The following is a 12,706-nucleotide window of genomic DNA, read 5'->3' as shown; positions in this document are numbered from 1 at the left end:
GGCATGCAGTTTTAATAACGCAACTCTGAGCAAGACAGAGGGACAGAAACTGAGACAGACATACAAAAAGAAAGAAAGAGAGAGAGACAGAGAGAGAGAAAGAGAGAGAGATTGAGAGAGAGAGAGAGAGATTGAGAGAGAGAGAGAGAGAGAGAGAGAGAGAGAGAAGACTAGAAAGATTTACTTGGCTCTGCTAGATTTTGACTAGCTTGCCTCTATTGCCCCATTCCCAACCACACCAGTACACCACAATAAAGTGTCAATTATCCACTTCAAATAATTGGCTACAATCATACCTTCTAATGTAAGAAATAAATAAATTTTATCTATGTTGATAAAAGACATTACAAATGTCACATAAACAGGCAAATACATAAATGAACAAACAAACATCAAAAAGATTGTGAAAAGGCTTTGAGACTGTGGTGTGGCATCAGGTAGTACTCTGACGCCCGTGTCCATGCTGCAGACCTGAAGGACAGCTCTATTTTGATCTGTCAGATGATAGCTGGAGTACACTGCACTCTGCTCATTCTGCTTCACAATATGGAGCATCAATTCACTCAGCACAGTCCGTATGCACTGTGCACTTAGCTATGCATACAACACTTAACATTGCTAAACTCCCTCACACCTTTCTATCTATCTATCTATCTATCTATCTATCTATCTATCTATCTATCTATCTATCTATCTATCTATCTATCTATCTATCTATCTATCTATCTATCTATCTATCTATCTATCTATCTATCTATCTATCTATCTATCTATCTATCTATCAGAGGACTGGGAGTTTGAGGGTGTGGTGCTATAGTTTTCCTGTTTCTAATACTGTGTGCTTCTGATGTTTTCATTCCTGGGATCTGTTGGAGCCACTCCTCCAGGGCTCAAAGTCCCAGGTGCCCTTTTCATCATTGGGACAACCTTGCAGTTAATCTTCCACATTCTCTCTATTTCCTCTTTCAGTTCCTGGTATTCCTTTGGATGTTTCCATCATTTGGGACTGCCACATCTTTTACCACTGCTGTTTTATGCATCTGATATCTGTTTGGTTCACTGGTACAAGCTTGTCTCTCTGGATCATAACTTTATTGTTCCGCACCACTTTCTGGGGCTCCCTAGTCTGAGTTTGGCACTCTGGAAGAGGTTTTCTCTGTTCAAGGGTGTTCTACGGTTGTTACCAGTCTTCCTGTCCCTGCCACTAAGAAGCACACCCATAGTTTCAGGATGGTATTAGTCAAGTGAAGTATAGTGCTGTTTTTCACCAGTGCTCAATGTTCTGCCCAGATTTTTTTGTTGTTTTTGTCTCATTGGACCAAAGAATCTTTTTCACATATTGCCAAAGTCTTTACATGCTGTTTAGCAAAGTCCAAGCAGCCTGTCCTATGCCTTTTAGTCAACAGTGGCTTCCGTCTTGCCAAAAATATAGAGTAATCCTGGCTGAAAACTTATTGTTCCCAAACTCTGAGGCTGGGGCAGAGACTTACATTTCAACAAGACAGCGACTCATCAAAGCAAACCATGAGGGAAACATAAGAGTGGCTTTGGGAAAACTCTGTGAAAGTCTTGGAGTGGCCCAGCCAGAGTCTGGACCTGGACCCAGTAGAGCATCTCTATAGAAACCTGGAAACTACTGCTGCCCATCCAACCTGGCTGAGCTTGTATGAGAAAAATGTGTGAAACTTCAAATTGAAAGGTATGCCAAGCTTCTAGAATCATTCCCAAGAAGACATGATGCCTGTATTGCTGCCAAAGGTCCTTTAACAAAGTACTAAGGGTCTGAATGCTCATGTAAAAGGAATATTTCAGTTTCTAAACTTTTAATTAATTGACAAAACATTCTAAAAATCAGTTTATGCATTGTCATTGTGGAATATTTTGATAAATAGATGAAAAAAAAGACTAAATCCATTATAAGTCTAGAAAATGCTAGAATGTAGCAAACTTTAAAGGGTCTGAAAGCTTTTCTATATGCATTATATTCACACACATACACACACACACACACACACACACACACACACACACACACACATATATATATATATATATATATAAATGCTATTTCTACCACATACATATTTTTAAGAATTGCATGAGTCCTGCAGAGTTCTTACAGTCCTTTTGTACGCAGGGCACACAGAACAGTGTCCCAGTTGCACTCAGACTCAGCCCACTCTGTCTGACCATTTCTATTTAGCTTGGGGTTGTGGTGGCATAAATATTGAACATCTGTATTGGTCCAAGGGGTTATGGAAAAAAATAACATCTCCAGTTCTGAACTACAGGGAAGTCTAGATCACTGAAAGGGGCAGACAAAAGATCCACAGGTATTTGTACTCACTCACTGGTCATCAGTCATCACACAATTAAATAAATAAATATATAAGTATTACACACTACCATATACACAGGACAACCCCCTCCACACACACACACACACAAAAACATGTACACACATACACAAGCACACATTGCCCAGATCTCCAGATTTCCCAGCTATCACAGAAGAGACAATCACAGTCCCTCACCACAACACCTATCTATACCCCATCATCTGGCTTCTCCCTGTCCTCCACCTCCTTCTGCTTGTCTAACTACCTCCTCTCACAACTTGTGACATCATTATCCCCTAGTCACCAACCACACAACTGGAAACATTTTGAATTTCCTGACGATCTGTGAAAAATGGGCATTCCCATAGCAACAAGGTCCTGCGCTAAAGACGCGAGATTAGGCCAAGCCCCGATACCATTTGCATGCAAATTGCCCAGCTGGTACCTTGTCGTTATGACAACTGCTCACAGCTCCCAGAATCCTTTAGGAGGTTCAACGTAAAAGGAAGGGGTCGTAGTCATTGATAACGTCTTCCCCTTCAGGCTACATTTTTATCAATGGAAAAGTAGTGCTCTGTACGTGTTTATTCTTCAGTGTGGAATTCTTTGGCTCTACAGGTGCTGACATAATGAAGTTTAAACAGTACCTGAATATTAGAAAAGGCTGGACATGGTATTCCTCAGGTTATCAATTCATATCATCTGTATAGGGGAATCCCTTCCACAGAAAAATTAATCTCTGTATTAAATAATGTAGATAAATACTGTTAGAACTAACATTTTTTTCTTTCTTTCCAAACATCACTGTTCAAATTTTGTTTGATTTAATTTTTTGTCTATATGCTGCAACCTATGGAGAGTGCGTAAATACTTTTGACAAGTTTTACTATGATTGCATACTGACACCTAATGGCTGCTGTATGCAAACTAAAAATTCATGCTTGAAAACAAATTACATTCATTTGCAATTTTACAACATGACGGTTTTGAACTCTTGATCGTTAACCCATATTATTTCAATTAAAAAATCCAGATGTTCAGGATTTAACTAAAACTGCTGAGAAATGAAATCGTGTCACCGCAAGTTAAACCATTCTTACCCTCTTCACCTAAACTGCAAATTGCTTGTCTTTTTTTAATTGCTATTTTTTATTGAAATGAAAATCAAGTACAGTCTGATGAAATGGCAAGGGAATCTGAGTCTGAAGCCAGGGTGAGTTAGATTTGAAATTTGTATAAAAGTGTTAAAACTGATATAAAAACCTTTGGTAACTAAGAGGTAGTGAGGATTTAAGCACACTTTAAATATTGGGAGAGGTTTGTCACTCTTTTGTAAAGAAACAAAAAAGAACAAAGCACAGCCTGCAAATACCATTTTTCCTTCTGGAAATTACATTAAGTTGATCCAGAAAAATCACAAGAATTTTACTGCTCTCTGTGACTGCTGTCATCATAGCCTCCCAATGGTCCAAAGAAGCAAGCCTTCAGGGGGACCCTACAAGGTCTGGCAGGGCCAAGCATGTCATGGGTGAAACTAGCATTTTACCTATCCTAAATTACAAGCACTACTAAATAGATGCAAGACAATTCACCATTATTTGGTAGAATTGCTGCAAATAAACCAAATGCAGAATACAAGAAAGGCCTGTCTGCCCTCCCACGTATTAAAGATGATTTAATTAATAAAATAAAATAAAATAAAATATACTTTTGTCTAAACAAGGAGGCATCGAACTCACCTTGCATGGCTTTTATAACATGCTGTTCCATCAGAGCTATGGTTGGTTGCTCAATAAGATAATGACCTGAAACAGCAGAGCTGAGTAAGGGCTTTTTGGAGAATAAGGAAAGTGAAGGTCAGTTCGGAGTAATGACTGAGCCTGCCATGTCTATGGAGACATTCACATGTCTTGTCTTTATGAAGTATATCTTAGGACAAATGACCGCAAAGGATGGCTATTTTAGGTATTTCAGATTTATAGCCAATTTTCTTGAACATTCTTCTTGAATCAATGTATTGATAATGTGTTTTATTCACATAAAACATTGGCTCTTGTGGGCAAATTAAGTAAATAAAATACCCTTTCCGTAAGTGCATCCAAACTTAAGACTGGTACTACATATGCTTTGAAAAATATATACTTTAGATACTGTTGTCCTGGGATGATGGTATGTCTAACACATGTCCATATAAACCTTGTTTTAGATTAGCATTCAGGAACCAAGAATGTCCTACGTGAGTGTAGAGATAAATCTGAGGTTTTCACATTTCTGCTTAGTCACTGTAGGACAATGAATGCCACAAAACTTTGCACTGCATCCTGCCTGTTTAACCTACACTGGCCACAGAGCACTCTGATGAATGATGACCTTTGTTTACGGTTTGGCTAGATTATTAGACACAACTGGTTCAAACTGCCTCTGTCTGGTCTCCACCTGGCCTCAACAGTACTGCAGCCTATGACAGAAAGGAAAATGTGCATGTACCCCAAAGGTTTTTCACTCATTTTCTACTATTGTCCAGCTCAAGTTTCACAAGCAAATAGTGAAAGTAGAGGAAATGAGGTACAAACACAAACTGCGGCATCCTCACTGCTCTTAAACAATCTACCTCTTACTTTTCACTGTGTTGGCTGAGTGTATATCCAGTCAGTATGTAAACTGCAGTATACTTGCAATAACTCATTGCTGCTAAAATGAGATGGGGAAAGAGTAACATGCAACCTTAGTGTGTCCATGCTGTAAATAAATAAATAATAATAATAAAAATAATGTAATATTAAGTGAAAGTCTATACACATAAGCTATAGCATAAACGTACATGTTCTAAAACTGACTTAGTAAAACTGGCAGTATTATGTATATGCAGTGTTTCCTCAGGTTCCTCCAGGCTGAAGGTATTAATGAAAGAAAGTGTTTTTCTTCTTCTCAAACAGTACAGTGCCTATCATCTAAGTGTGTTATTAAATTATTAAAAGTCAATTTAATCACAAATGATTTCTGGATTAGTTTCTTCAAAACACTATATACATTCCTTATGAACTCACCAAACTAATCGTTATAAAAGTGTAGTTCAGTCAGTTGCTCAAGGTCTTTGAACTGTATTGGAGTAAAGGCCTCTGGCATTGCTAAAGCCTAAATTGGTAAATAAGCAAGTATGAATGCAGAAGTGGCCGTCTGATGCTCTCCAGACCTATGTGTGACCCAGAGATGAAACCCTTTCATTGACTTCTGAAAGAGATTTGAGCCTCCTCAGCTCTAAGCAAGTACTTCCAGGCCATGAGGACCCAGGCTGAAAGTGCGAGTCAAAGTTCAACCATGTCTTAACCATCTCAACCATGTGTTCAACCATCTCTGTATAAAGGATCATCTGAGCTTATAAAGAGAAACACAGATTTGAAGGCACCCTACATTTTGGATCTCCTAAACAAACTAATTCTGATGCTTTCTGATACTTTCTCTCCTAACATAGATACTAGATCTGTGGAGCAGGGAAGATTAGCCATGACTTCTGCATGGCCATGAAGACCCTCCCATCGGGAGATCACCAGGTGCCGTCTCTATATCTAATTGTTATATGCACCTGGCAACCCTCAATACTCAGCTGCCCACTGGCAGGCAGTGTCTGTTCGTTCCAGATAACGGCAGTGGCTGGAAGAAACTTGCAGAGGCCCAAAAGTTTGCTCAGGTTCACTGCATAGTACTGCCTCTGTTTTTTTGGGTTTTTTTTTTTGCGTATTCTGTGTGCATACATGTTTGTATCTCTGCTACGTGCAATTGTGTTTGTGCTCACATTTTATATCTTACACATATTATGCCTAGATATGCATTTGAGGGTGACCAGATGATATTATTCTGTCTGTATTTCTCTCTCTCTCTCTCTCTCTCTCTCTCTCTCTCTCTCTCTGTGTCTCTGTCTGTGTGTATGTGTGTGTGTGTGTGTGTGTGTGTGTGTGTGTGTGTGTGTGTGTGTGTGTGTGTGTGTGTGTGTGTGTGTGTGTGTGTGTGTGTGTGCACAGACATTATATACCTGGGAGTCCTTCACACCGAGCACCTGTTTCTCAATACAGAGAGGAATGTGCTGTGTGAGAAGCCATTTGCCATGAACCTCAGAGAGGGCAAACAGCTCACAGCATCCAGGAAGAACAATATCTTTCTCATGTAGGTACATGCTCACTGCAGTTACAAAAGGCTAAAAGCAGTTATTAATACTAGAGATCAATATATATGTTTTATGAAAAATTATAGAATAAATCCATGTCTTATTAACAGTCATGCATGTCAGATGGCTATTTCTTAGATTAATAGGTCACAAAAACTGTTAAATCATTGTATGCAATATATAGAACAATGGAATAGAACAGAAAATGTATGTTGTGGCTAATTTAATGAAAGAACCTCCTGATGTGGCATTAAAGATTAAAGAGGGAACAAGTGTTAATTGGATGGACCAGACATTGGCCTTAGTTGGCAGTGAATGCCCTGTGGCATTGCTTTTGAACTGATGGATCACAGTTATTACTGATGGATCACAGTTATTACAGTCTAACGACAGCCAAGCAGGAAGAGAGCAATGCCCTGACAGTCTACTTATTGGCAATGATGATCAAATCTATTGACACACTTTTATTATTGAATGATTGCTGGCATTCAAGAGCGTTCTAGTGCAAGTGTTTTAAATCTCTGAGCAATAAGCATACAAATGTTTTAGTCATCGTCTTTGTTTTTATGTATTAATTTTGCTTATAAATAGAAAGATAATAGGACAACGTTCAGCATTCAGACAGTATTAAGAATTACTGTGAATTATTGCTGTGCAATAGTATTCTTTGTATTATACAATATCGTGAGCATTAAATAAATTCCTCCAGTGTAGCGGATTCACACTTAATTCTGTAGAAGTGAGTTTTACTGCACAGCATCACGCTGTTTTTTCTCTTCTCATGAAGATCTTTAATGGCCTCTCTTCAGTCACCCCCTTCCTCTCTGTGCGGTCCCCAGGAGATGTGGTCCTGGTGTTTACCTGGGTATACTGAGGTAGACAGCTGCTTGCGGAAGATGTAGTGGGCTAGGTGAATCTGGTAAAGGTTTACATTATCTCCCCCAGCTCCACATACCATGCTCGGTGGAGAAGGAACTGGTAGGAGATGCTCTTCTGGACATCGGCGTGTACTGCCTGCAGTTTGTCCTCATGAAGTTTAAGGGAGAGAAACCAGAGTCTGTCCATGCCACAGGAATGCTACTTAACTCAGCTATGATGGTTGAACACAGCAGTCTTTTGTGATCTCCCTTTGTTAAGATTCTTTATCCCAGACCATAGTACTCATATTTGACTGTGTAACGTTGATTGGTAAGGAGGCGTACGCATGTGCGGAGAAGAGCGAGATTTATTATGGGCAAATCCAAAATCAGAGTTGTTTAGGCAGTCCAGGGTCATAGAGCCGACACGGAGAGTACGAGGATACATGAATAAACAAAACAAACACGCGAAGGCACGAAAGCAAACAGGGGAATCAGGCTATAACAAAGGCTAGGAAACACGAAGGCTAAGATAAACACAAAGGCATGGAGTACAAAGAAACAACCAAAACAAAACACATTCACAAATTCAATCATTCTGACAGTCAAACGTCCAAACAAACAAACGATGAACAGCCACGACCAAGGCACTCAACAGGGTTTAAATACATGAAATTCACAAAACTAGAAACAAGAGACAGGTGTAAACAATCAATGTGAGGACAAAACGAAACTATGGAATGGAACAAAAAACAAGACATGGAAAATATGGAACATGGAAGGAACTGATTGTGACAGACTGTCAGGACATCTGTAAAAGTTCTGTCCTATTCACACCAGCAGATGCAATTAGTATATGCAGAATATTTCTTTGTACTCCAAAGCCAATTGCCCAAATTAGAAAAATTGTCTTTGTGGGGTGGGGTCATGATTCATTTTGTGTTCTGGGTGTTCAGATACTTGAATATACCAGTGGCTCAGGACTAATGTATGGATTCATACATGACTACTACCATTTATGATCTGCTTGAGCTCTCTCCACAAGAGTACATGAGTCAGTGGTGGTGGTTCTTGTGTAATCGGGTGGCTTGTGCATTTTCCATCACTGTGGCTCTTCCCAATGATGCCACAATCAGTGGCACCAAAGGTACCATCAGAATAAGCTTCTGTTGATCTCTTCTGCCTATTCTTATCACAACACTGTTTTACTAAGGACAAGAAGACACTGTAGTGCCAAGAGTCACAGAAGAAAAAAGAAACTGATGCTTCTAGACAATGAATGAGGTGCTGAGTTGGAAAATAGTTGTAGAAATTACACCTGCAAGGTACAGTATGTTAGCAAATCACCATGTAAGGCTGGAGAACAGAGAACTGACTAACAAAGAAAGCTATGCACTGTTTCCACTGTTGTTTTATGTGCTTTAAGATGTTTATTGTACTATACAATGGAACAATTTTATTGGTTTAATAAGGGTAATGGCAAAGAGCTCTTTACATTTGAACCAGAGCGCCTTGTCTGTGTGCTAGGTCGACCACCCCATGCATTGCTCCACCACCCTGGAAGTGAATGGAAAGCAGAGCCAGTATCCTCTTCCAGAGTCCTCACTGCCCCTCTACTTCACCAGCAGCACAGCCCTTCATTATGACACTCAGGAAATTAAGCAGTCCTTACTCAGAGGTAACACAGTCACAGGCATCTGTCCAGTGTTGTTTGTTTCCCAAAACAATCAGACTTTGTTTTGTTTCAAAAAGACCAGCATTAACAATATACCCTGCAATATCGCAACTAATAACCTGATATGATGCCCAGATCACAAGGAGACATTTTTTGCAACTTGTTGGTCTCCAAGATTGGAACTTTGGGTCTCTGCCAGCGAAAGCAAAAGAGTGCCTATCTACCACTATATTCATCAGAGAAAGCTAACAGCAATCCCTTCTGTCCAGGCCTGAAGGAGAGTAGAAGAATGACATTGGCTGGCTCACTGAGCATGAAAGGCCGAGGCAAGTGGGTGGCTTTTGACCAGGACCTGTTGTGGCCTGCTGTTTGTTCTTGGCCAGCAAGCCCTTTTAGTGAGACTTATCTATAGCCGGAGGAATTGGATCCCATTTACTATGTAGTTTGGCAAACTGTCATTAATTGGTACACTGTGAACAGTAAAACAATTCTACACTTTTAGGAACTGTTTTCATGAAAGCTACAGAACCTAAGCTATATATACTAATGCTATTGCTTTTTGTTTGTCATTCATATTTTCTTCATAAAATATTTTAAAACTGCACCAGACAGATAAAATATAATGATTTAACATTGGTTCTTTTCTTCTGAAAAAAATGGAAAAATATAACTCCATTATAGTCTTTAGGTATACTTTGTAGGTCCGGAAACTGAAAATAATCAGTGGTAAACCTTATGAAGATTACTTACAATTATTATCTTATTTCTGAAGAGTTGTTTTCAGAGGCAATTTAAAAAAAATGTGCAAATATAAACTCTATGTATATACATAAGAAAGCATGTAATTTTATTTGATATGGTGCAGGGTGGGTTAGATTAATTAACAGTTCAATGACAGCACCAGACAGTTGTCCCTTCTGATATATATACAGAAACGTATCATCAAAGACGTCATCTACTGCTAAAAGACCTAAAAAAACAACTACTTTTTTTTTTTTTTTTGACACACTAATAAAAAATAATTAGTTATCAGTAATGGGTAATTTAAAGTAAATGGAAGGGTGAAATTGAACTGCAGGGATAAATTAGTTTTCAAGTATTAAAGAGGAAATAAATGAAAAGGTTGAAAATTTAAAGAGGAACAGAAAAGCAAAGAGAAACAGACAGAAACTGCAGTGAGTGTGGTTTGAAACAGCCTTCTCAAGGACATAGCTTCTCTCTGGACCATTATGATAGCCACAAACCAAGGCAGTTAGAATTCAAAGGATTTCAATGAGGAGATTTCAAAAGAGGCAATAAACATTTTCTGACAAAAGTAAAATTTAAGGGTGTCCTCTAATGAAGTGGCCAGCATTTAATCTCTATAGGGAGTTTAATCTCTAAACTCCTTACATTATGATTTGTTTATTTCAGTTTTCCAACTCCTGTTCTATGCAACCACATGGTGAACATGATCAATTTCTCTAATGATCACCCAGCTATAAGTAATGCTGGTAGTAAATATAAAACCTATAAGACACACACATTGCGACAGGTGTTGATATTTATTCATATTACAATTGGAAAACAAAATACATGCTAAAAGTGATGGATGCAGTAGTTCAGAATGAAGCTTCTGCACATTCACCTGGAGGACACATAGGCAATAACAATGCACTGGTAGCCTGTACAAAATCCATATAATAATAATACCTATCAAAATCAAACAATAAACATTTGAGCAATTTGTGGCCTTCAAAGATGAGGTCCAGAATGGATCTCTCCAGAAAGGAGGACATTTCCAGAGAGATTGTTTTATCTAGCAAATTTATGTAAAAATCTCCAAATGTAATAGTTTAACTAACACAATTTAACAATTGTGGTTTTAAAATATAAAGCATGATAATACTGTTCATACTCTTAAAATTCATTTTAGATGACAAAATTTCATTTAAAAAAAAAAAGTATAAAAAACTCCTCTGTTGGCTATAACAAGTGTATCCAGGAATATAAATCATATTCATTGGAATATTGCTGATAAACCAGGTTTCAGTTAGAACAACAACAACAACAAAAATCCAGATTAAAATTAGGCTTTGAATCCAGTCCCATGATACATCATGAAAAACTCGTCTCTCCATGAGCAAATGAGTGAGATGATTTAAACTCATCTCTCTAGATAGAAACTGAAGCAAACATTATCATGCTGTGCTTCAAGAGCCACAGCAAAATATCCACATCTTCAGCAGGCAACACCATGGCGTTGCTACTCCTATAGTATGTGTATTTACATGAGGCCTGCCATATAATCAGCCTTCATTCCATGCAATTTATTAACTTTAAGTTTATTTCTGCTGATCCACCAGATGTACTTCACCACCTATCTTAGTAGAAGCAAAAACAGCAGTAGGTTGAATGCACCTTTTCCTTTTGCTGCAGTGATTATTTTTGTTGGGCTGACATCAGTGTTTATTTTGCCCCAAAATATCCAAAGACGTTCAAGGTCGATGTGTCTAACGTAGAAACAGTGGGCAGTGATGATTGATGTCTGAGTCCATGAGGCAGAAAAGCAAAGCAGCACTGTGCAAATGTACATCTTGTCTCAGTGACTGTAATTTGGAGCATTTGTTGGGTTGAAATTTTCCTTTCCAACAAAATGGGGAAGTTGAAAAACATTAGCCAAAACTGAGAAAATCAGGAAATATTTACTATGCACAAACTGGAGTGCAGCCCTAAAATCACCCCTTCTCTCCAACCCTGTAGGGCAGTTAGGATGGAGGTAGTTAGCTCTCAGGGGGTTTATAGACCACCATGTATCTTGAGTGTCCCACTGAGTTGCCAAATTGTTCTTTTGCCCTTAATCTGTAGGCTAAATGACAGTGGTTTCTCCCAGATGGATAGGTTTCCAGGCTGTGTGAGAATTCAGCAATCTTCCACACTCCTCTTCTCTGTTACTACTGTTGGGCTGCTATTCAGGTTGATGAAGAGAACAACAGAAAATATTTCCTTCTATGCAGATTTAATGGATTATTTCTCTGCTGGCATATGATTTAGAATGTAAAGAAAATCCTGTTGCTAACTAGCCTAATATTCCCTACATTAACCCAGCTTTTCAGCTTTTGATAAATTAGCTAGCTAGCTGATAGTAAAACAAACAGTACAATTATGGCTGCCTTACAATTGCAATCATCATTACAAATATTCATCTTACTCTATTCAGAATAGACAGTGAGTATGTATCTGTCAACTTTCATTTCCCTACACTTCCAAACAAATACATCCCAATGCTATAGTCCAGACAATGACATAGGCACACAATTTGACTGCCTGTTAGGGCTTTTGAGCTGTGGATCTCTGCAGTTCAACCCTTTTCAATCAATGGCAGAAAAAACTAGAATTTGTTTATTTATTTAATTGCACCCAGAAATGGGTTGTATGCAAGTAAATGTGTGTCAGAGTGGGAGTTATATGTTTCTGGTATGATTAAGTACCTTGAAGTCGCTACATGCTCTAGGGTTCTTTCAGAATACTGATTTGGCATCATTAAGTAATTTTATGGCTTGCAGGGCTATAAGTATAGGGATTTGCAGACAGAATGACTGAGGAAGGGGCTTAAAAATACTGATTAAAAGTCAGTCAAAATGAGAGCGATAATATGGCTGGCACTGCTGTAAGAATACTGATCTGGGGTTGG

The 12,706-nt window shown here is 38.5% G+C and overlaps 1 pseudogene; it reads left to right on the top strand.

Annotated features, from left to right (window-relative positions):
• Positions 1-3,522: 3,522 nt before the first annotated feature.
• On the top strand, positions 3,523-9,445 carry LOC113576081 (trans-1,2-dihydrobenzene-1,2-diol dehydrogenase-like; annotated as a pseudogene).
• Positions 9,446-12,706: the final 3,261 nt, after the last annotated feature.

The sequence above is a fragment of the Electrophorus electricus genome, chromosome 6 (genome assembly GCF_041902795.1).
Source record: "Electrophorus electricus isolate QZ-2024a chromosome 6, ASM4190279v1, whole genome shotgun sequence".
In the NCBI taxonomy this organism is placed as follows: domain Eukaryota; kingdom Metazoa; phylum Chordata; class Actinopteri; order Gymnotiformes; family Gymnotidae; genus Electrophorus; species Electrophorus electricus.
Note: the sequence above shows the minus strand (reverse complement) of the source record. Positions and strands in the feature narration are given on the sequence as shown.